Source organism: Scyliorhinus canicula, chromosome 2 (assembly GCF_902713615.1).
Source record: "Scyliorhinus canicula chromosome 2, sScyCan1.1, whole genome shotgun sequence".
Lineage (NCBI taxonomy): Eukaryota > Metazoa > Chordata > Chondrichthyes > Carcharhiniformes > Scyliorhinidae > Scyliorhinus > Scyliorhinus canicula.
Window position 1 is genome coordinate 20480878 of NC_052147.1, and position 24030 is coordinate 20504907.

Sequence of the window (24030 nt, forward strand, 5' to 3'; positions counted from 1 at the left end):
AACCGATCCTGGTGATTTAAAACTAACAACAGTAGTGACTTTAACCTGATGTGCTTCTGGTAAAAGGTGTTTTAAGTTTTATGGATGTTAAAAGGAACGCGTAAAGGATTACTTAGTGTTGTGTTCTTTGGGGTTGTATTTGAATTAATGGTTGCTAAGATGTTCACTGTATGTTTTAAAAAGGTTAACATGAGTTCATAGAATAAACACTGTTTTGCTTTAAAAAATACTTTACCATTTCTGCTATACCACACCTGCAGAGTGGGCCGTGTGCTCCCCATACCACAATCTGGTAAAAGTAGTGGGTCAGGTGAACTCCATGCTACACTTTGGGGTTCTCTAAACCCTGGCCCATAACAATACATTCAACATAAACCAAAGAGAGTTTAACCACGGCAAAACTGTCAAAAGTACTTTCACGTCTGACAGTCCAAAAATTCCCCCAAGATAACAAAAGTCTTCGACTGGTTGAGTAATCAGTTAAGACACTTTGTACATTGTTGGATGTTTCTGCTTTGAAATCCCAGCGCTTGGATCATCTTCAAATTTGCCACCCCCATTTGGGATGAGTTTAGTCAGTTCCCGGGTGGCCACCTCGACAGAATGTCTCACAGAATTGGTGCAGCTGACCTTGAAAGAAAGTTGTCTCAATTCTCTGACGACGAACTTACTTCCTTTTTGCTGAACACTAACGGCGGGCATCGTAGGGGGATCTTAACAGGTAAAAGAGCCAAAATAAAAAAAACAAATTGGAACTCTTCAGAGAAAATTGGGTGGGGAGGAGATTTCGGGGGCATCCTGAATGAAGAGACGTTGGATGGTATTCCAGGCTGGAATGTAGCAGCCTTTGAGCTGAACAGGGATAATAAACAAAATAGGTTTGGGGATGCTAAATACAGGTCACAGAGAATTATGCGGAATTTACAGCACAGAAATAGAACTTGTGACCCAGCTGGTCTAGGCAAGTGTCCATGCACCATACAAGCCTCCTCCTGCCTTACCTTAATGAAATAAGTTCTCCTTGACTCGGGATTTTAGGCTTTTCCCGTCCAGTGTAGTTTCCAGCGGCAGAGATGGCCCGCCATTGGCCAGAGATGGGTTCTTCAGGTCTCGTTGATGTCTACAGGGTTTTACGTACCCCACACCTTCCGCCACCAGGGAACCCGCCAAGGGGGGGAGGGGCACCATTAGTGGAACCGGAAGATCGGGCTGGTGGGAACGGCCATAACATTTTGGCCGAGGGGCGGGATTTACCAAGCAACCCGCCGCGTATATCACAGGGGCGGGAAGTGACCCACAATTGGCTGGTGGTGGGTCCCACTGGGAAACCCACCGCCGGGGTGCACTGTCAGTGGGTCAGGAAGTTCCCGCCGGCATGAACGGCTGGACAATCTCACCCATTTGTCTTATTATGTAGAAATTGTCCAGATAGGCAGCATGGTGGGGCAATGGTTGGCATTGCTGCCTCACGGCGCCGAGGTCCCAGGTTTGATCCCAGATTTGGGTCACTGTCCATGTGGAGTTTGCACCTTCTTCCCGTGTTTGCATGGGTTTCACCCCCACAACCCAATTGGCCACGCTAAAGTGCCCCTTAATTGGAAAAAAAAATGAATTGGGTACTCTAAATTTATTTAAAAAAAGAAATTGGGCAGCACGGTGGCGCACTGGGTTAGCCCTGCTGCCTCATGGCGCCGAGGTCCCAGGTTTGATCCCGGCTCTGGGTCACTGTCCGTGTGGAGTTTGCACATTCTCCCCATGTTTGCGTGGGTTTCGCCCCCACAACCCAAAGATGTGCAGGCCAGGTGGATTGGCCATGCTAAATTGCCCCTTAATTGGAAAAAATGAATTGGGCACTCTAAGTTTATTCAAAAAAAGAAAAAAGAAATTGTCCAGAAGATTCTGTTCTACTACTTCATCACTGCCTGTACATTGATCACGTGGGCTTTGTCGCTGTTATTGATGGGTCTCACTGATAACCTCCCTACTGATGGACCACAAGCTCTGAGTTCGAGCCCAACGCCAGCACTTGTTGGCCACAGAAGGTGGCGTTCAACGCATTTCAATGGGCTGATAATCAGCTCGGGAACCCTTCCACCCCTTCCCCTCCTCATAATTCCCCAAAGGGTGAAAAACAGTGTGAGTGCGACAATCTGCTAAAGAAGAAACCGGTGGTCCCTCAGCATCTAATTGTTCACGGACAGAGTGTTAATCGATATCTAGGCCACTGGATGGAGTGCCGTGCTGTGGGGTGGGGAAGAATTATGAGGGGGGGGGGGGGGGGGAGGAGGGGGGCACGTGATCAGTATGTTATAATACGGGGGGTGGATTTGACATAGTTGGCTTTCCCTGCTGTCGGCTGATTATGGAATCGGAATAATGCCAGGCGTGATGAAGTCCATAAACTAGCCTGTCCCCTTTCGCTGAAGCGGTATGGTGATGAGCAGCTCCTGTGGGGAACATCAACAACGAAAGATGGAGCAAAAATAAATAAATAAACAAATAAGAATAAAGATCTTAGTGTACGATGCAGCTGCACCTTCAAGCCATAGATAATTTAAAAACCTGGGCTAATTCAAGCTCTTGGCCTGGTTTCACCAGACCTTTCTAGTTATAAAAGCTCGCTCACTGTGCGAATCCCTAGGTCGGCGCGAGCCACTTTGTCTTAATTACCCCAGGACAAGCTAGTGTCCCTGAAGCAATCATCTGTGTTTGTTAACACTGTACATGCTTCAGTACTACATATAAATAAAACATGACCAATATTACAATATCTTGTTTTTTGCGGACCTGAAACCTTAGTAACTGCTCAGATAGAACACAAAATATATCCCAGAGCACCCTGACGCATTTCTGGGTCACCGTGACTTTCTTCCTAAGCAACCTGGCATATGTTGGCACATAATATTAGTCATGGTTTTAAAAGATGGAAAATATTAAAATGCATTGTCAGATTAACGTCAGGGCAGTGATATATCAACCTCATCCTTTATTATTTTTTCCCCTCTCTTTCTTATCTCTGCTCCAGTCAGGTCTTTGGAGAATTTATTTTAAACCCAATCCATTATAGCGAGTATTAATTAGGAGCAAGGGAGTGAGTTAAAATCCACTGTAGTCTGTTGTTTCCTTTGGCATATTTTTGAACCTTTTCCTGTGTCGAGATACATTGAAATGGAGCCAGCGTACGAACTCCATAACACTCCCCTCAACGTCAGCCGAGTAGGAAAGTTGGGATTTCACTATATAAACCGGGAATCCACTATTCTATGGGATTTTCCATTCTGGCCTTTTATAATGAATGCTAATTGAATTTTGAAGAAATGGAAATCTAAATTGGTGTCACAGGTTCCATTTGTTCTGTGTGCAGATTCTATTATTTTTGAAACATCACCCGTTTTGAAATCACTATGGAAAGATGTAGGGTGGCACATTGGCACAGTGGTTAACACTGCTGCCTCACAGCGCCAGGGACCCGGGTTCAATTCTGGCCTTGGGTGACTGTCTATGGAGTTTGCAGGTTAGGTGGAATAGCTATGGTCAAATTGCCGCTTAGTGTCCAGGGATGTGCAGTGATAGGGCGGGGGAGTGGGCCTAGGTGGGGTGCTCTTTCAGAGGGTCAATGTAGACCCGATGGGCTGAATGGCCTCCTTCTGCACTGTAGGGGTTCTATGGTTTGAATCTTGTTCACATCACCAATGGCTTTTTTTTTTATAAATGTTTTTATTCAGTTTTCGTATTTTATATTGAACAAATTACAAATTGTTAGGAGAGAGAAACAAAAAAAAACAAACAAAAACAAACACGCAAAAATTAACATACATATTTACAGGTAAGCATCTTCGTAGTAGTAACTGCGCCCCCCCCCCCCCTCAACATGTTTATTTAGCTTGGTTTTGGGCCTTAGCTAGCCATCGAACCCCCGTAACGAACCTGTAGCCCCCCCCCCCCTCCCGCTACCTTCCCCCGACTATTCTTCCTCTTGTACATTGGCCACAAATAGGTCCCGGAACAGTTGCATGAATGGCTCCCACGTTCTGTGGAAGCCGTCGTCCGACCCTCGGATGGCAAATTTGATTTTCTCCATTTGGAGAGATTCCGAGAGGTCGGACAGCCAGTCCGCAGCTCTGGGCGGTGCTGCTGACCGCCAGCCAAACAGGATTCTACGGCGGGCGATCAGGGAGGCAAAGGCAAGGGCATCCGCCCTCCTCCCCAGGAATAGATCTGGCTGTTCTGAAACCCCGAAGACCGCCACTATCGGGCATGGCTCCACCCTCACTACCAATGGCTTTTAAACAGCAATGGGGAAAGAAACTATCTGAATCTGGGGTCGGTGTGCCCAATTTAATACCAGACAGAGGGTGGAATTTAATGTAAAATATTTCAAAGTTCTCCCCATGTTTGCATGGGTTTCGCCCCCACATCCCAGAAGATGTGCCAGCTCGGTGGATTGGCCAGGCCAAATTGCCCCTTAATTGGAAAAAAATGAATTGGATACTCCAAATGTACTTTTAGAAAAATTTCAAGTGGGGTTTTCAGGGAGTTTCCCACCAGTTCTGCTGGCGTGTTCCCCATCACCAGCAAACAACACTTAGAAGGCGCTATTCAACCAAATGGGAACAAATTCCCATAGCGAGCTAATTTAGCTGCGTGCTTCCCGGCATCGAGAAATACATGGCTATAAAACGCCACTCGGGTTAAATAAGGGCCCTCAGCGGGGAATGCGCAGCCAAGGCTACACATAGCCCTGTTTTCTACCCCGAGGAGCTCCTCAGTACAGTGAGAGATTGGGACACCATTTAAAAATCTCCAAGGACCCCAACGATATCCCCCCTGCCCCAGGGCAATATGGGAGGGTCCCCACAACCCCCAAGCAGGGCACCTTCAGCCTGATCGCCAGCCCACAAAAAATGCTGGCTTGGCATCTTGCCAATGCCTGCCTGGTACCCTTGCGGTGCTCCCGCCAGCACCACCTGGGCACTTTGGCAGTGACAGGCTGGTACCCAGGTGGCACTACCAGGGTGACAGGCTGGCACTGCCAGGGAGCCCAGGCAGCACCAGGGTACCATCCTGCCCAAAGGCAATGTACCTGGGGACCTCTGATTTCCTTGAGGACCACCACGAGTGTTATTCCATCGGGTCCCTGTTTGTGGAGGCCAGTACTGACCGGCACTCGCCCAAAGTCTTTGAGGCAAAATGGTTAGGTCCCAATGACTTGGCTACCTCGGGAAACTCCATATTAAAGTGAGACTAGCTGCCTCGCTGTAATATGCAGATTTGCTAAAAAGCAACCCTGGCCACGATGGGTGGGATTTACATTGCAATGTCTTGCGAGATCGCATTAAATCTCACGAGGCATTGCTAGCTGGTTAGATCCCATGAGTGTGGTCTCCTGGTTTTATCGACCACGCTGCACCACGAGAGCTGCTTCTTGGGTGCAGCATGGCCATTGGATTGTGCCCTTAGTCACTTTTGTGGGCCCTGTGGAGTTTCTCACAGGTTTTGCCCACTCTTAGAATTCTTTTCAGCTGGAGAGCTGAACTCAGAGGTCGGGCTGCCATTTTGAAAGGGTGCCCATATCTTTAAGTGAGCTTGTGGGACTCCCACACCCCTCAAAGCCCCCAGACAAATGGGCACTACCCCCCCCCCCCCAAGTCAGGAAACACTGCTTCAGGCCCCCCCACATCTCCTACAGGACCCTCCTCCAGGACCCACGTCATTCCCCTAACATCACGGAGGCCCCTACGTCCTTGCCCTGCACCTTCCTGCTCTTCAAACCCCCACCTCCACCCGACTTTCATGGGCATGGCCCACCTCACCCCTGACCCTTGGCAGTGCCACTCTGGCACCTGGGCACCCTTGCACTGCCAACCTGGCACCCTGGAGGTGCTCCTGCCAGCTTGGCAGTGCCACCTGGGCACCTTGGGGTGCGGTTCCGATTCTGACACCTCGCGGGATATTCCCAAGTCCCGCGAGTGTGAAGGCTGCCGGGAAGCCTAGGAGAGGCCTCTCCCAGGATCTACTGGCCACTTTGCGCTCGGGCGAGAGTGCAATACGGCCGGTTGATCGCGCCCAGAATATTCCAGATGAGTAGAATTTGAACCAACCTCAAAAAGAGAGATATTAAGAGGAATTCTCTTCTTGACTTTGCAACACAAATAGAAATAAATTGAAAGTAGCATTGGGAAACGTTGCTAAATAAACACGTGGGACATATTTCTGCCTGTTCCACCTGTCCAATTCCCAATCATTGGTAAAAGGCTCGATGGACAGTAGCTCACCAAGGCGCAAGAGTAAATGAATCCTTTTGCTTAATGCACAGAAAGAGAGCAAGAGAGATGTTAGAGTGAGATGGTTGGGGCAGAGAGAAGGAGAAAGTTAAATTATCACTTTTTGAAACACAATCTGCAATTATCTAAGTGGGCGGATTTCATGCTGGAACTAAACGCCTATTAGAATGTAATATTTATTAACAAATGGAATTAGTAATTTTGATCGCTACTATGTGTTGTGTGACACACTGGATGGTCAGTGAATATCATTGGTCTCTTGTCCCCATTTTGCCTGTTGCAGCCCTGGATTCTGTGCACATTCAAGGGAATTTTCCTTAACAAATTGCTTGGAAATATTTGGAAACGATTAGATGACAAGTGCAGCGTTCCCAGATCATAATCATGTTTTCCCTCTGTAACATGCTTTCCACGGTGTACATGATTTGCATGTGCAGGTAAATGTTCATGAAGTATGGGTGGACCTTAAAAACTGCGTGGAAAAGGTTTGATCCCGATGTCTAACGCAGTAATCATAGAATTTACAGTACAGAAGGAGGCCATTTGGCCCATCGAGTGTGCACCGGCCCTTCGAAAGAGCACCCTACTTAAGCCCCACACCTCCACCCTATCCCCTTAATGCCAGTAACCCAGTAACCCTACCTACCCGTTTTGAACACGAAGGGCAATTTATCATGACCAATCCATCTAACCTGCACATCTTTGGACTGTGGGAGGAAACCAGAGCACCCAGAGGAAACCCATGCTGACACAGGGAGAACGTGCAGACTCCGTACAGTGACCCGAGCCGGGAATCGAACCTGGGACCCTGGAGCTGTGAAGCAACTGTGCTAACCACTGTGCTACCGTGCTGCTTGGGTTTCCAGCTCAGAACTTCACAGGTTTATTTTTCCCAGTTTTGACAGGTATTAAAACATGCTTGGCCTTGAAATCGCAGTTGGATCAATGATTAAATTGCACAGCTAAAGTACCAAAACAAAAACTATTATCAATATATTAAATACCCATTATGCTATGGGAACAGGGTAATAATTACTTTGCGGGTCTCTGAACCCCTCCATCAAGTTCACATGGGGTAAGAAATCTCCCGCTGGGTAGGAAACAGTCACTCACCCGTGATGTTCCCCAAATGGGTAATTAATGGCCAAAGGGGGGAATGATGGCCCTCCAATGAAGGGTGCGAGGCTGGGAGGACCAGTAAGAGGGCTTTGGAGGTCAGGAGCAGCAGCAGGATCCTTTGCACCTAAGTGAAGGCGAGGGTGACTGAAAGTAGAGACCCCCTTCACTCAAACCTTTTACAACTTAAAATATGGGCCACTATCCTGCGGGATGGGGGGGGGGGGGGGGGGTGGCGGGAGTGAACCCAGCCTACCTGGAGCTCAGCCCTCCACCCAGTCTCAGTCTCCACTGGGAGGTCACCTCCAGGCATCTGTACTGTTTCCCTGATGCATGCAAAACTCAGTCAGCCTCTGACAATTGCCCTTAAAGGGCCATTAACAGAGTTAATTTGACTACCCATCACATTCATCACCGACTCAGTGAAGAGCTGTGTTCCTCCAAGATGACGAGCCCCTGGTTATTGTAACTCACACTGATTGAAGCAGCAACTAGATATGCAGGGCCAGAGAAAGAGATGAGACCAATTGGACGAGCTCTATCAATGTGTGTGTGGACACACGGCCCAATTAACCACATTAGGTAAAACCCAATATCTAACATGGCTTTCTCTAATTATGCATGCGCGTTTTGACCGGAGCATGTGTGGTATAGTCTGCAAGTCGGCCAACTTGAAAACAAAAAAATAAGAAAGAACCAGCATTTTTATAGCATTGTTCCCTACCTCGGAATGTTCCAAAACTAAGGGAGATTCTGATGTCGTGGAATAAGACCATAAGGGCATAGGAGCAGAACTAGGCCATTCAGCCCATCGAGTCTGCTCTGCCATTCAATGAAATCACGACTGCTCGGATGTGCTAATCTTCAACTCCACTTTCCCGCTTTCTCCCCATTACCCTCGATTCCATTACTGGTTTAGCACAGGGCTAAATCGCTGGCTTTGAAAGCAGACCAAGGCAGGCCAGCAGCACGGTTCAATCCCCGTACCAGCCTCCCCGAACAGGTGCCGGAATGTGGCGACTAGGGGCTTTTCACAGTAACTTCATTTGACGCCTACTTGTGACCATAAGCGATTTTCATTTTATCTGTCGATCTCAACCGTGAACAGACTTAACAATCCAGCCTCCACAGCTCTCTGAATGAAGAATTCCACAGATTCACTACCCTCTGAGAGAACAAATTCCTCCTCCTCTCTGTTTTAAACACACGACCCCTTCTGGTCCAGGACTCTTCCACAAGAGGAAACAACCTCTCAGCATCCAATGTCACTGAGCGAGTAATCCAAAGGCCCAGGCTGATTCTCAAAGTGGCATTGGGTAAAACCCCACCACAGCAGCTAACCGGCATTTGATGTGCAAAGTTTCAGAGGACATCAGCCTAATGTACCACTGTTACAGGTGACGTTGCCATCAACCCAGTACTTTAAGGTACGATATGAAAACAGATAATGCTGTAGAAACTCAACATCTGTGGCGAAAGAAATAAGAGTTAATGTCTCGAGTTCCAGTATGACGTCTCTCAGGAACTCTTTTATTTTCTGGGGGCCAAGAAGAACTGTGAGATAGGGATGAATCTGAGAGAGAGAGGTCGAGTGTGAATGTATGGCGGCACATGGCATTGAAGGTCGACCTCAGAATGCAGCGAGAACAAATGTCCGAGGAACATTGTATGCCCCAGAGGTACCTGTAATCCTGTGTGGATGGGAAACATGAAGGATAGAACTTCAGTTGAAATGAGAGTCTGAGGCTCAACAGCGGGGCTCGTTAAAATCCACAGGAAAATGCCGGCCAGGAAGGGAACCATAATCTTCAGATGGTCCTGGCTGGGAATGGTTGTTCTCCCCGCCGCTTTGTGGCTTGCGTTTCTGTAATAACCTGTAGTAACCTGCACAGGACTCATCCAGCTGGGGATGATTGTTCCCCGCGCTCAATTGGACTGATTTAACCCAGCACTAGCATAAAAGGCCGGCAGCTGTAGAGCCAGCTAAAAGAGGGAACGAGGACCCGGTGAAAGGTAACCGGGCCCTGTGAATGTATGATGCTGTTGCTGAAATAAAGGCTTTATCATAATTTCCTTTTGGACGAAACCAATCTTCTTTAAACCTTTTCGGGACTCCTGTGATTGTAATAATAAGTCATGGAAGTGCCTCAGCTGACTGTTTTAACACCCCAAAGCTATGTTAAAACAAAATGTGGGCAATGGGCCTTCTTCATTCCAACTGCCCCTGCCTGGTTCCCACCCAGCAGGCTGAGGGAGTTCCTCCCTGTACCTGTAGCCCTGGAGATTTTGTGGTCGGGTGTTCCTTGTCAAGCCAATGTTTATCGTCTGGCCAATTTATTCTTCCCAATTAGTTTTCGTCACCCTCATTAGCTAAATTTCATGAAGCGTTTCTGAGATACCCTCAATCACGACACAGGAGAGAAGATAGGTGATTCAAAGGCTTTAATCATCTGAGAACTGAACAGCAGCCGAGAAGTGTGCTCATCACATGCTGCCCGAGTGAGCCTCATCTTACATACCGTTTCCTGGGGGTGGAGCCAGAGGCGGAGTCCCCCGGTCTTAAAGGGCCGATGTATTAAAGGTGAGGTACCGTTACAGCAGCTACTGATAACATTCATCACAGTTTCAAAGCTGCTCACACTCGCCTCAATTCTGCATTTGTTCTTGAGTGCTTCCCATTTCCCATTAACATAAATTAGTTTTTTGAGGATGGTTGGTGGTAACTGTGGGGTATATCCTCATTTTCACGCCCGGCCAGTAATCCGGCGGGAGATCGGATCAGATTGTTTGGCCCCCCCTTCCTGAATCGGGTTACTCTGCGTTGCTTAGGAATGATCAGGACCAGCAGATTCCCTCCTCCCCTCCTACACTGACGAGTTCCTGATCTCAACAACCAACTTGCATTTATCTAATGCCTTTAATGCATTAAAAAAATTGCTCCCTGCCACTTCATGGGAGCCTAATCAAAATTTGACTCGATCCACTTAAGGACATATTAGGTTGGAGGACGAACGAGTGGGCAGGTCTTACATAGGAGGGTAGAAAATAGAAGGAGGAGGAGGCCATTCGGCCCTTTGAACCTGCTCTGTCAGTCATTATGGGCAGCACGGTAGCATAATGGTTAGCACAGTTGCTTCACAGCTCCAGGGTCCCAGGTTCGATTCCCGGCTTGGGTCACTGTCTCTGTGGAGTCTTCACGTTCTCCCCGTGTGTGCATGTGTTTCCTCCGGGTGCTCCGGTTTCCTCCCACAGTCCAAAGATGTGCAGGTTAGGTGGATTGGCCATTCTAAATTCCCCTTAGTGTCCAAAATGGTTAGATGGGGTTACATGGTTAATGGGATGAAGGGGATAGGGTGCAGGCGTGAGGCTTAAGTAGGGTGCTCTTTCCAAGGGCCGGTGCAGATTTGCTGGGCTGAATGGCCTCCTTCTGCACTGTAAATTCTATGATTTGAACACGAAGGGCAATTTATCATGACCAATCCAGGGGGGGGCTAGCCCTCCCGAATCTACAATTCTACCACGGGCGGCAACAGCCGAGCGAGTAAGGGGATGGATCCAGGAGCCAGAAGCCGAGTGGGTGCGTGCGGAGGAGGCCTCCTGCATGGGGACCTCTCTCCGGGCCCTCGCCACGGCAGCACTCCCATCCCCACCCAAAAATCACTCCAGCAGCCCAGTGGTGACAGCCACCCTCCAATCCTGGAACCAACTGCGGCAGCAATTTGGCCTGACCAAAATGTCGGACAAGGCTCCCATCTGCAACAACCATAGGTTCACACCAGCACTGACTGACGCTACCTTCAAAAGGTGGAGGCAGGACGGGGGGACACTGACAGTCAGGAACCTATACACGTACGACAGGATCGCAACACTGGACGAACTGACAGAGAAATTTCGGCTAGCCGGGGGGAACGAGCTACGGTACCTGCAGCTCAAAAACTTCTTACGAAAGGAGACAAGGACGTACCCACAACCGCCACGACAGACACTACTGGAAGACCTACTGGACGCAAGTATCCTAGAGAAAGGGAACTGTAGCGACATGTATGACCGATTGGTAGAAAGGGACGACATGGTACTGGACGCAACAAGAATGAAATGGGAGGACGAACTGGGGATTGAGATAGGGTGGGGACTCTGGAGCGAAGCACTGCATAGGGTCAACTCCACCTCCACGTGCGCAAGGCTCAGCCTGACGCAACTAAAAGTGGTACATAGAGCCCACTTAATAAGAAACCGTATGAGTAGGTTCTTCCCAGAGGTGGAGGACAGATGTGAACGGTGCCAAAGAGGCCCAGCCAACCACGCCCATATGTTCTGGTCTTGCCCCAGACTTGTGGAGTACTGGACAACCTTCTTCGAGGCTATGTCCAAAGTGGTGGGGGTGAGGGTGGAGCCATGCCCGATAGTGGCGGTCTTCAGGGTTTCAGACCAGCCAGATCTATTCCTGGGGAGGAGGGCGGACGCCCTTGCCTTTGCCTCCCTGATCGCCCGCTGTAGAATCCTGTTTGGCTGGCGGTCAGCAGCACCTCCCAGAGCTGCAGACTGGCTGTCCGACCTCTCGGAATCTCTCCAAATGGAGAAAATCAAATTCGCCATCCGAGGGTCAGACGACGGCTTCCACAGAACGTGGGAGCCATTCATGCAATTGTTCCGGGACCTGTTTGTGGCCAACGAACAAGAGGAAGAATAGTCGGGTGGCCAAGAATCAGGGGAAAATGGATGGGAATCGGGGGAAGGTAGCCGGGGGGGGGGGGGGGGAGGGCTACGGGTTCGTTATGGGGGTTTGATGGCTAGCTAAGGCCCAAAACCAAACTGTAAATAATTGCCTACAAACATGTGCCTCGGCCATATTGGGGAATGTAAAATATGTATGCCGGCTAAAGGGGGCGGCCATAGTTGTTATTATGAAGATGCTTACCTGTAAATATACATGTTAATTTTTGCGTGTTTTTTTTTCTCTAATAATTTGTAATTTGTTGGATATAAAATATGAAAACTCAATAAAAAACATTTTTTTTTAAAATGGAAAGGAGTGGTCTCATCAATTTTTCTGTGAAGATGTTCTGAGGGAAGGACTGATGTCCTTTCCCTTGGGACACGAGGGAGGGAAGGGGACTTACAAGAAGAATGTTACCCCCTTACCAGCAGGCACAAGTAGACATCTTGGAGAGAATGCTTTCTTGTCCCATCTGATGAATGCAAGTTCAGAACTGGGCAGACAATCCAGAGAAGACAAAGCCATCCAGGAGATGCAGTCCAAGAAGTAAAATTTGAGAGGTGATCGTATTATAACAATAATCTTTATTAGTGTGACAAATAAGCTTACATTAACACTGCAATGAAGTTACAAGGAAAATCCCCTAGTCACCACACTCTGGCACCTGTTCGGGTACACTGAGGGAGAATTCAGAATGTCCAATTCACCTAACAAGCACGTCTTTCGGGACCTTTAGGAGGAAACCGGAGCACCCGGAGGGAACCCACACAGACACGGGGAGAACGTGCAGACTCTGCACAGACAGTGACCCAAGCCGGGAATCGAACCCGGGTCCCTGGCGCTGTGAAGCTACAATGCTAACCACTGTGCGACCATGCCACGAGTATCTCGGAATCACTGGTGTGCTGGAAGCCATTTTGAGCCATGGCAGATAATAGTCCAACCTCTTTAGGCTGTATGCAGCAATGGGGCATGGTGGGGGAGGGGGGGGGGGGGCAGTGTCAATGGGCTAGTGCGGGGTGCTGGTGGAGTTCTGTCATGATTAAGAGCCACTCTGCTTCCAACATATGCATTAAATAGGATATCGGACCGACAGAAGAAAAGCTGGCAGCGTCAAAAACATTGCAGTTAGTATGCTGTAAACTATAAAATAGTGCTGTCAGAGCAGTAAAAATGTCAACAATAGGCATTATAGCAGAAATACTCTTTACTCAGGCCAGTAATCAGCACCCCAGGGTTGGAAATCACCCTTCAAATTGCTGGATTATAAAACTGTACATCACAAGCATGCACTGCAGAGTGCAGTAGTAAACAATGGCCTGTAATCAATTTTTCCTATTAAAGTTTAATCATGCTGTTTATTGAACATTTTTCAACAAGATAACAGCTCTTGACCAAGCTCTAATCCTGTGGCAGCACATAACGCATAAGATACACCAGCACAGTAAAGCACTTCAAGCAGGCCTTTTGCAACACGGAGGGTGTATGCGATAGCAGCCTTCAGTCACAGCACTTTGGAGTTTCATGGCAAGTTTTTGAAATGTACAAATGGGATATCTTTCCAAACCAAAGGGTTGTGGTTTGCTGCATAAATACTCTGCCATGTTTGATACTGAGCCATGCATAAAGGTGCTGGGGTTGGTTCTGTTTCCCTCTTGGTTACCACTGACCAGCCCTTGCCTGAGGGAAACCACTAGGTTCTGAACATTAGGAAGGGCTACATTTCTCCAAAACTCTTCCCGTGTCTCCCATAATTTGGGGATGTAGATGAGGGGGGTGTGCAGATGTGTGTGGGCGTGGGCGTCAACCGGCCTATGAATTGGGAGAGCTTGCAGGTGTGCATGCAACTGACTGCGGATTGGGGACAGCATTCTCCCAGGAGCGCACTAACCCTCTCTGACCATTGGAAAATTACAGGGCCCAGCTGTACTTTGGGTAGTTGTTATCACCTATGTGGTGATTGTAGATCTGAGTAGATGCAATACAACTGAGTAAGCACTAGAGGGAGCAAGGGAGAGCTACATATACACAGGGACAGGAAGTGACGACACACTTCACGGAAGGCAGAACTCGTAGCAGGACACAGACACAGGCAGGCAGCATTTGAGGTAGCCGTAAGTTTAGCTCTCAAGAGAGAACAAATTCACAATAAAGCATCTTCTCCACCATTGAGACTACGAGCTTTATTAAGACACGAGGAACAACACAACCTACACAAGACCTACGGGTTGGAGTACTCAGTCTCCACCGTGAGTCTCGCTGAGTACAGACTCCCCCGCTAAGGGGGCGGGCACCCGAGGATATTCATGGTTGAGATCGGCCAGGAATGAAACCGATGGCACAGACCCGATTGGGATCTGATGTATATTGTAAATATAATTGCTTTGCAATAAACATAGTTTTCTTTCACTTGTTCGATTTGGACTCATCTGTGGCCTACTAAACTGGCGACGAGGATAAAACTGGACTATGCTTCTACACCGTCAGATGAATATCCATCTCCTTTTCCACTGCTGGGTTAAGGTTGGAGTGATTTGTTTTCTATCACAAAAATGTATTTGTTTGGAAGGTTTGATGTGTTTGACGCGAGCATAGAGGATTGGACACAGTACAAAGAATGCATGCGTTACTTTTTTCGGGCAAACACTATCACTGATGTGTATTGACAGACAGTGATATTACTGACTGCCTATGGAGTTCATACCTATGGGGTGATAAAGAGGCTTACATATCCCACATTCCGGACACCGACCTTTGAAGAATTGGTATCCATAGTAGCTCAACACTTCAACCCTACACCATCCGTTATCGTGTAGAGATACTGATCTAACACAGCAGAGAGGACCCCAGGAGAGTCCGTAACTGAGTTTCAGGCAAGACTATGAAAACTAGCTGAATATTGTGAATATGGAAATTCTCTTTCCGAAATGCTGGGAGACCGCTTGGTCTGCGGCGTCAATAACATGGCTACTGAAACAAAGCTGCCTGCCGAACCATCCCAAGACCTGCAGCGGGATGTGTAAATTTTGCTTGGCCACAAAAGCGCTGAGCGAAGAGAGAAAAAAAATCCAGGGGATGAAGGTGAAGACCCCCCCTGGTAAGCGCCCCCCCCCCACAAGATTCAAACTCTGTCCTGGGCCGAGTACCATAGGGGCCAAGTTCATTGGTCTAGAACGGAAACGTCTCAACGATACCTCCTTGGAGTCTGCAGAGAGAGCCACAGCATTGCAGGGCAAGTGGACACAGGAGCAACAGGGAGCACAAGGCACATGTCAGCAAGAAACCCCGCGCTCCTGTGAAGGCAGGCGCCAACCAAGGGCTCGCACTTTCCACCTGGACCAGCCACAGTTGGAGTGCATGGAGCTGTATTGCATTGCAGCTCCCCGAGTGGTTATGGCTGAGCGCAATTATGCACAAGTTGAGAAAGAGAGTCTGGCAGTGTCTTCACTGTGAAGAAATTCCACCAATATGTGCACGTTCGATGGTTCAGGATCATCACAGACCTCAAGCCGCTCCTGGGTCTTTTCAAAGAAGCTAAAGTGATTCCGCTCACCACCTCTGCCAGGATACAGCGTTGGGCCCTCTGGTTGGCTGCCTGTGAGTACTCATTTGAGCACTGTCCAGGTACCCAGATCGCGAACGGGGATGCATTACGTCAACTGCTTTTGCCGACACCTCTCTCCTTCTCCTCCCAGGACTGACGAGGTAGTGGCCACACTCAAATTGATGGACTTGTTGCCTGTTACAGCATTCCAAATCCATTAGTGGACACAAGCCGACCAGGTCCTTTCGAAGGTTTGACACACAGTCCTGTATGGGGATCAGCATAGAAGGCTGCCCAATGAGTTATAATAATAATAATAATTTAAAAAAATAAATAAATTTAGAGTACCCAATTATTTTTTTTAATTAAGGAGCAATTTAGCGTGGCCAATTCACCTACTCTGCACATCTTTGGGTTGTGGGGGTGAGACCCACGCAGACAGGGGGAGAATGTACAAACTCCACACGGACAGCGACCCCAGGGCCGGGATCCGAACCCATGTCCTCAGCACCGTAGGCAGCAATGCTAACCACTGTGCCACCATGCTGCCCACTAATAATAATAATAATAATAATCGCTTATTGTCACAAGTAGGCTTCAGTGAAGTTACTGTGAAAAGCCCCTTGTTGCCACATTCCGGCGCCTGTTCGGGGAGGCTGGTACGGGAATTGAACCCGCACTGCTGCCTTGTTCTGCATTGCAAGGCAGCTGTTTAGTCCAAGTTACGGGCATTCTCAACAACAATATCCGGGTTTCGCGTGGAAGATGCCATCCTTTTGTGGGGGACGCATGTCCTCGATCTGGGTAAGAGCCAAGGCCCGATCTTGAGAGATCTGCATCATGGGCAAGTCCATTATTTCAGGGGCTTTTGCTCTGCAAGCGTATTGAATTGCAAGTCGCTGGTGCACTGCAAAGGGCTATAGCACTGTAAACAGCTTTAGCATTTCCTTGTGAGGGCCTATTGCAGTAATGGCAGTTCAGGGCCATTGATTTCTCGACACTCTTTTATTGTAGTAGAGCTGGAGGACACAATTTTTGAAGGCATTCAAACAAGTTTACTCAATGCCAAGTAAATGTTCAGAAGTGTGTTCTGAAGCAGAACACCAGGAATTACTTGCCTGCCGTATTGGCTGTGCCCACAATAGCACAAATCATTGAGTCATACAACACAGATCGAGGCTCTTCAGCCCAATGTGCCGGTGACAACTCCTCACAACAGCTTTTCAATTAGATCCACTAATCCGCTCTTTTCTATTAGGCCTGTAAATATTTTCCTTTCAGATAAATATCCAACTCGCTTTTGGAAGTTCCTCTTGTATCTGCTTCCACCACCCTTCCAGGCAGCACGTTCCAGAATATTGGTGCCAGCCTGGCCCGTTCCAATTAGGTGCCGTCCCAGTAACCCTGCAATCCCCTTTGGGCTACGTGCTGGGATAACCTCCAGGATAACATTGGAGCCTTTTCAGGGCTGCTGTATCTACACTTTGCATATTATTTCCCGGAGGGAGTTCAAGTGCAGCTTTGCGAACTATGAACCATGCTCCAGTAGTGAAACAATACATGTATAATGTATGTGGCCGCTTACATTGACACTCTCTCCCCCGCTCCCCCTCCCTGCCCCCCCAGCCCCCCCCCCCCCCCCCCCCTTCCCCCCGATAGGACACAACGTCTCCAGTATTGTTGACCTGGCAGCCCTAACACAGGCACAGTTCCACCGTGCCAGCTGGAGTACCTGAATAATATGTAACAGCACAATGTCGGGCTGACTTACTTTTCCGAAACCAAAGCACAATAATACTGTGAGAAATCTGAGAAAGTTGTAAAGCCTGGCAGCATCTACGGGCAGAATTCCCCTGGCCCTGGGTGATTGAACCAATGCAGGGGTCCCGGAAAACAGCTGGGAGCCGCATGCCCAGTGAATTTCCAGCTCCGGGGAGGGACCTCAGAGACAGGAGGCAGCCTGCTGCAAAGTGGTGGTGGGTGGGGAGCCAGTTTGCTTATTTCCAACGCTGGTGACATTTTGCTGATGGCTGAGTCCCTTCTCCCCAGCCTGTGGAGAGGCGGCCAGATTTCCAAAGGAAATTTAGATTAGTGAGAGACTAGAGGACTGGGAAATCTTTCGGGGGCAACAGAAAGCTACTAAAAAAGCTATAAAGAAGAGTAAGATAGAGTATGAGAGTAAACTTGCTCAGAATATAAAAAGAGACATGAAAAGTTACAACAAATATATAAAACAAAAAAGAGCGGCTAAGGTAAATATTGGTCCTTTAGGGGATGAGAAGGGAGTTTTAATAATGGGAGATGAGGAAATAGCTGAGGAACTGAACAGGTTATTTGGGTCAGTCTTCACAGTGGAAGACACAAATAACATGCCAGACTGATAGAAATGAGGCTATGACAGGTGTGGGCCTTGAGAGGATTGTTATCACTAAAGGAGGTAGTGATGGGCAAGCTAATGGGGCTAAAGGTGGACCAGTCTCCTGGCCCTGATGGAATGCATCCCAGAGTGCTAAAAGAGATGGCTAGGGAAATTGCAAATGCACTAGTGATAATTTACCAAAATTCACTAGACTCCGGTGGATTGGAAATTAGCAAACGTGACATCACTGTTTAAAAAAGGAGGTAGGCAGAGAGCAGCTAATTATAGGCCAGTGAGCTTAACTTCAGTAGTAGGGAAGATGCTGGAATCTATCATTAAGGAAGAAATAACGAGGCATCGGGATAGAAATTGTCCCATTTGGCAGACGCAGCATGGGTTCATAAAGGGCAGGTCGTGCCTAACTAATTTAGTGGAATGTTTTGAGGACATTACCAGTGCAGTAGGTAACGGGAAGCCAATGGATGTGGTATATCTGGATTTCCAGAAAGTCTTTGACAAGGTGGCACACAAAAGGTTGCTGCATAAGATAAAGATGCATGGCATCAAGGGTAAAGTAGTAGCATGGATAGAGGATTGGTTAATTAATAGAAAGCAAAGAGTTGGGATTAATGGGTGTTTCTCTGGTTGGCAATTAGTAGCTAGTGGTGTCCCTCAGAGATCGTGTTGGGCCCACAATTGTTCACAATTTACATAGATGATTTGGAGTTGGAGACCAAGGGCAATGTGTCCAAGTTTGCAGATGACACTAAGATAAGTGGTAAAGCGAAAAGTGCAGAGGATACTGGAAGTCTGCAGAGGGATTTGGATAGGTTAAGTGAATGGGCTAGGGTCTGGCAGATGGAATACAATGTTGACAAATGTGAGGTTATCCATTTTGGTAGGAATAACAGCAAACAGGATTATTATTTAAATGATAAAATGTTAAAGAATGCTGCTGTGCAGAGAGACCTGGGTATGCTAGTGCATGAGTCACAGAAAGTTGGTTTACAGGTGCAACAGGTGATTAAGAAGGCAAATGGAATTTTGTCCTTCATTGCTGGAGGGATGGAGTTTAAGACTAGGGAGGTTCTGCTGCAATTGTATAAGGTGTTAGTGAGGCCACACCTCGAGTATTGTGTTCAGTTTTGGTCTCCTTACTTGAGAAAGGACATACTGGCACTGGAGGGTGTGCAGAGGAGATTCACTAGATTAATCTCAGAGCTGAAGGTGTTGGATTACGAGGAGAGGTTGAGTAGACTGGGACTGTACTCGTTGGAATTTAGAAGGATGCGGGGGGGGGGGGTCTTATAGAAACATATAAAATTATGAAGGGAATAGATAGGATAGATGCGGGCTGGTTGTTTCCACTGGCAGGTGAAAGCAGAACTAGGGGGCATAGCCTCAAAATAAGGGGAAGTAGATTTAGGACTGAGTTTAGGAGGTACTTCTTCACCCAAAGGGTTGTGAATCTATGGAATTCCTTGCCCAGTGAAGCAGTTGAGGCTCCTTCATTAAATGTTTTTAAGGTAAAGATAGATAGTTTTTTAAAGAATAAAGGGATTAAGGGTTATGGTGTTCGGGCCGGAAAGTGGAGCTGAGTCCATAAAAGATCAGCCATGATCTCATTGAATTTTGGAGCAGGCTCGAGGGGCCAGATGGCCTACTCCTGCTCCTAGTTCTTATGTTCTTATGTTTAAATGGGTTGAGCAATAGAGGGAAATGAACTTGCAAGGCTACAGGGATAGGACGGGGGAATGGAACTATTTGTATTGTGTGGTGAATGTATATGCATAATTCACACTGTGTATTACTGTGTCCCTGATGGATCCGTCTGTGAGCCGTTGCGCAGCTCTGCCCACAGGGGGAGATGAGGAGCTTGTACAGGTCTCCACCCATGGCTCCGCCCATGGCTCCACCCATGGCCCCTCCCACTGCCCTCAGTTCTTCTGGTCGCAGGCAGGCTCAGTTGTAAGTCGATTAAAGCCACAGTTTACTCCCTCTCGTGTCTTGAGTGAATTGACGGTCGCATCAATTTAATCGACTTAAAAAAAACCCACCATGGAATCAGCCCTCAAACCTGATCGACTGGAAATTGACCCGCAGGCCGCAGAAGTGAAGGAAATCTTTCTACACTGGCTTTGGTGCTTCAAGGCCTACCTGGCTGCGTCGACTACCTCCGCTGAGAAACTCAGTCTCCTACACGCACAGGTGAACCATCGCATCTCTACGCAACTCGATAGTACCGACTCGTACACCGAATCCCTTGCTATACTCGACTGCCTATACGTGCGGCCTGTAAATGAAGTTTACGCATGGCATATTTTCACTACCCGCCGCCAGCGCCCCGCAGAGTCGCTAGAGGACTACCTATGCGACCTAAAAGCTCTAGCACGGGAATGTAACTTTCAGGCGGTAACTGCCTCCCAGCATATGGAACTCGCCGTCCGTGATGTGTATGTTGCAGGGGTCCGGTCCACCTATGTGCGCCAGCGTCTCCTCGGAAAAGGGGCCCAGAACCTGAGGACACTGTAATGGTAGCAACCTCGCTGGAGGTCGCGTTACAACGTTTGAACTCGTTCCCCGCCGACCACGTGACCCCATCGTGGACCCCCGACCAGAGACTGCCACAGGCCTGCGCCGCGCGGCCACCCGCCCACTATGGAGTGCCAGCGTGCCATTTCTGCGGTCAGCCCCAACACCCATGGCAGCACTGCCCGGCCCGCAATGCGACCTGCAGCAGCTGTGGTTGAAAAGGACATTTTGCTAAGGTATGCATGTCTAAATCTAAACCCTCTAACTCTCCCGTTATCCAGAGCAATCGCTTCCCCAACTCGCAGGCCCGCAGACCCCGCAATGTTGCAGTGTGTCTGCCGCCTCCGCCTCCGCACGACATGTGCCACTCATGGGGGCCGCCATCTTGGCAATCCTCCCCCACACGGCCGGCCATGTACGAGTCGTGGTGGCCGCCATCTTGGGCACCATCTTCCTCGCTGCCCGCCACGTGCGATCCACGGGGATGGCCATCTTGGACACCATCTTCTTCATCACCCGCCACGTGCGATCAACGGGAGCCACCATCTTGGCCATCACCCGATGTTCATATCGATGACTACGACCTCCGCGGACAGTCATCACGGGGCCACTCCAGCACTGCTGATCAAGCCACCGACTACCCACAACTCAATGCAGTCACTTTGGACCAGTCGCGGCCAAAGCACCTCAGAAGCTCAATGATGTCCGTTCAGGTCAACGGATACAAGACACCGTGCCTCTTCGACTCCGGGAGCACCGAGAGCTTCGTTCATCCAGACCTGGTAAGATGCTGTTCGCTCCCTATCATCTTAGCACAGCAAACTATCTCCCTCGTCTCGGGATAGCACTCGGTCCAAATACAAGGGCGCACCGTTGCGGCATTAACAATACAGGGCGCCAACTACTCTAACTTCCAGTTGTACGTACTCCCAGACCTCTGCGCCCCCCTCCTACTCGGGCTCGATTTTCAATGCAATCTTAGAAGCTTCACACTCAGCTTCGGTGGACCCCTGCCCCCTCTCACTATATGCAGCTTAGCGACTCTAAAAATCGACCCCCCTCCACTCTTCGCTAATCTCACTGCTAACTGCAAACCCCGTAGCCACTCGCAGCAGGCGGTATAGCCTGCAGGACAGGGTATTTATTAGAGCCGAAATCCAGCGGCTCCTACGTGAGGGAGTCATAGAGGCCAGTAATAGCCCCTGGAGAGCTCAGGTGGTGGTCGTCAAGACCGGGGAAAAGTTCCGGATGGTGGTTGATTACAGCCAGACCATTAACCGGTTCATGTACCTCGATGCGTATCCCTTCCCCCGAATTGCAGACATGGTCAACCAGATCGCCCAGTACCGCTTCTTCTCCACGGTGGATCTGAAGTCTGCATACCACCAGCTCCCAATCCGCCCGGAGGACCGCCACTACACGGTGATCGAGGCAGATGGCCGCCTCTTCCATTTCCTCCGGGTCCCCTTTGGCGTCACGAATGGGATCTCGGTGTTCCAACGAGCAATGGACCGAATGGTGGACCAGTACGGGCTGCGGGCCACATTTCCGTATTTGCATAACGTCACCATCTGCGACCATAACCAGCAGGACCCCGACGCCAACCTCCACCGATTTCTCCAAACCGCCCAGAAACTCAACCTCACATACAATAAGGAGAAATGCGTTTTCCGCACAACCAGACTAGCCATCCTAGGCTATGTTGTGGAAAACGGGGTCCTGGGGCCTGACCCAGACCGTATGCAACTCCCTCTCCCACTCTGTTCCAGGGCCTTCAAAAGGTGCCTTGGATTTTTCTCCTATTACGCCCAGTGGGTCCCCCAGTATGCGGACAAAACCCGCCCACTATTTAAGACCACACTCTTCCCACTGTCAGCTGAGGCCCGCCAGGCCTTCAACTGCATCAAGGAGGACATCGCCAAAGCCGCCATGCGGGCGGTGGATGAATCCGTCCCCTTTCAAGTGGAAAGCGACGCCTTAGAGGTCGCTCTCGCAGCCACTCTGAACCAGGCAGGGGGACCAGTAGCTTTCTTCTCCCGAACCCTTTCCGCTTCACAACTTCGACACTCCTCAGTCGAAAAAGAAGCTCAAGCCATTGTGGAAGCCGTACGGCACTGGAGGCACTACCTCGCAGGTAGGAGGTTTACCCTCATCACCGACCAGAGATCGGTTGCCTTCCTGTTCGACAACTCGCAAAGGGGCAAAATAAAAAACGATAAAATCTTGAGGTGGAGGATCGAACTCTCCACCTATAATTATGATATCATATATCGACCGGGGAAACTCAACGAGCCCCCGGATGCCCTGTCCCGTGGCACATGCGCCAGCGCGCAACATGACCGATTACAGGCTATCCGCAATGACCTCTGCCACCCGGGGGTCACTCGGTTCGCCCACTACGTCAAAGCCTGAAAACTGCCTTTCTCCACTGAGGAGGTAAAAGCCATCACCAGGGATTGCCCGATCTGTGCGGAGTGCAAACCGCACTTCTATAGACCAGACAAGGCCCACCTGGTAAAGCCTTCCCGGCCCTTTGAACGCCTGAGCATCGATTTCAAAGGGCCACTCCCCTCGACCAATCGAAATGTGTACTTTCTTATTGTCATCGACGAATTCTCCCACTTCCCCTTTGCCATCCCGTGCCCCGATATGACCTCCCACACAGTCATCAGAGCCCTGCATAGTGTCTTCACCCTGTTCGGTTTCCCCAGCTACATACACAGCGACAGGGGTTCGTCCTTCATGAGCGGTGAGCTGCGTCAGTACCTGCTGGACAAGGGCATCGCCTCGAGCAGGACTACCAGCTACAACCCCAGGGGGAACGGGCAGGTGGAGAGGGAGAATGCGACGGTCTGGAAGACCGTCCTACTGACCCTCCGGTCCAGGAATCTCCTGACCTCCCACTGGCAGGAGGTCCTCCCCGACGCGCTCCATGCAATTAGGTCCCTCCTATGCACCGCCACCAACCAGACCCCTCACGAACGATTATTTGTTTTCCCTAGGGGCACTACCACGGGGGCTTCGCTCCCATCCTGGTTGAGGACACCAGGCCCGGTTCTCCTCCGGAAGCACGTCCGGACACTCAAAATGGACCCACTAGTAAAGAGACTGCTCCTGCTTCACTCGAACCCCCACTACGCCTTCATTGAACACCCCGACAACCATCAGGACACCGTTTCCCTCCGGGACCTGGCGCCTGCAGGATCCACCACTACCACCACCGCCACCGAGGTACCCCTCACACTACACCCCACCCAACCCCCCACGCCCTGCGCTCCCACGCCTATAGATTCCCTGCCCACGCTCTGCGCCCCCACGTCTATAGGTTTCCTGCGCCCCCCTTCGCCCGTCGCACCGGTCAGGAATGAAGCTCGGACCGAAACACCCCCGGAGTCCACCCTCAGATCTACACCGCCTGTCACCACCCAGCCACCCGAAGAGGCTGCAACCCCAGTGCTCCGCGGATCCCAAAGGACGA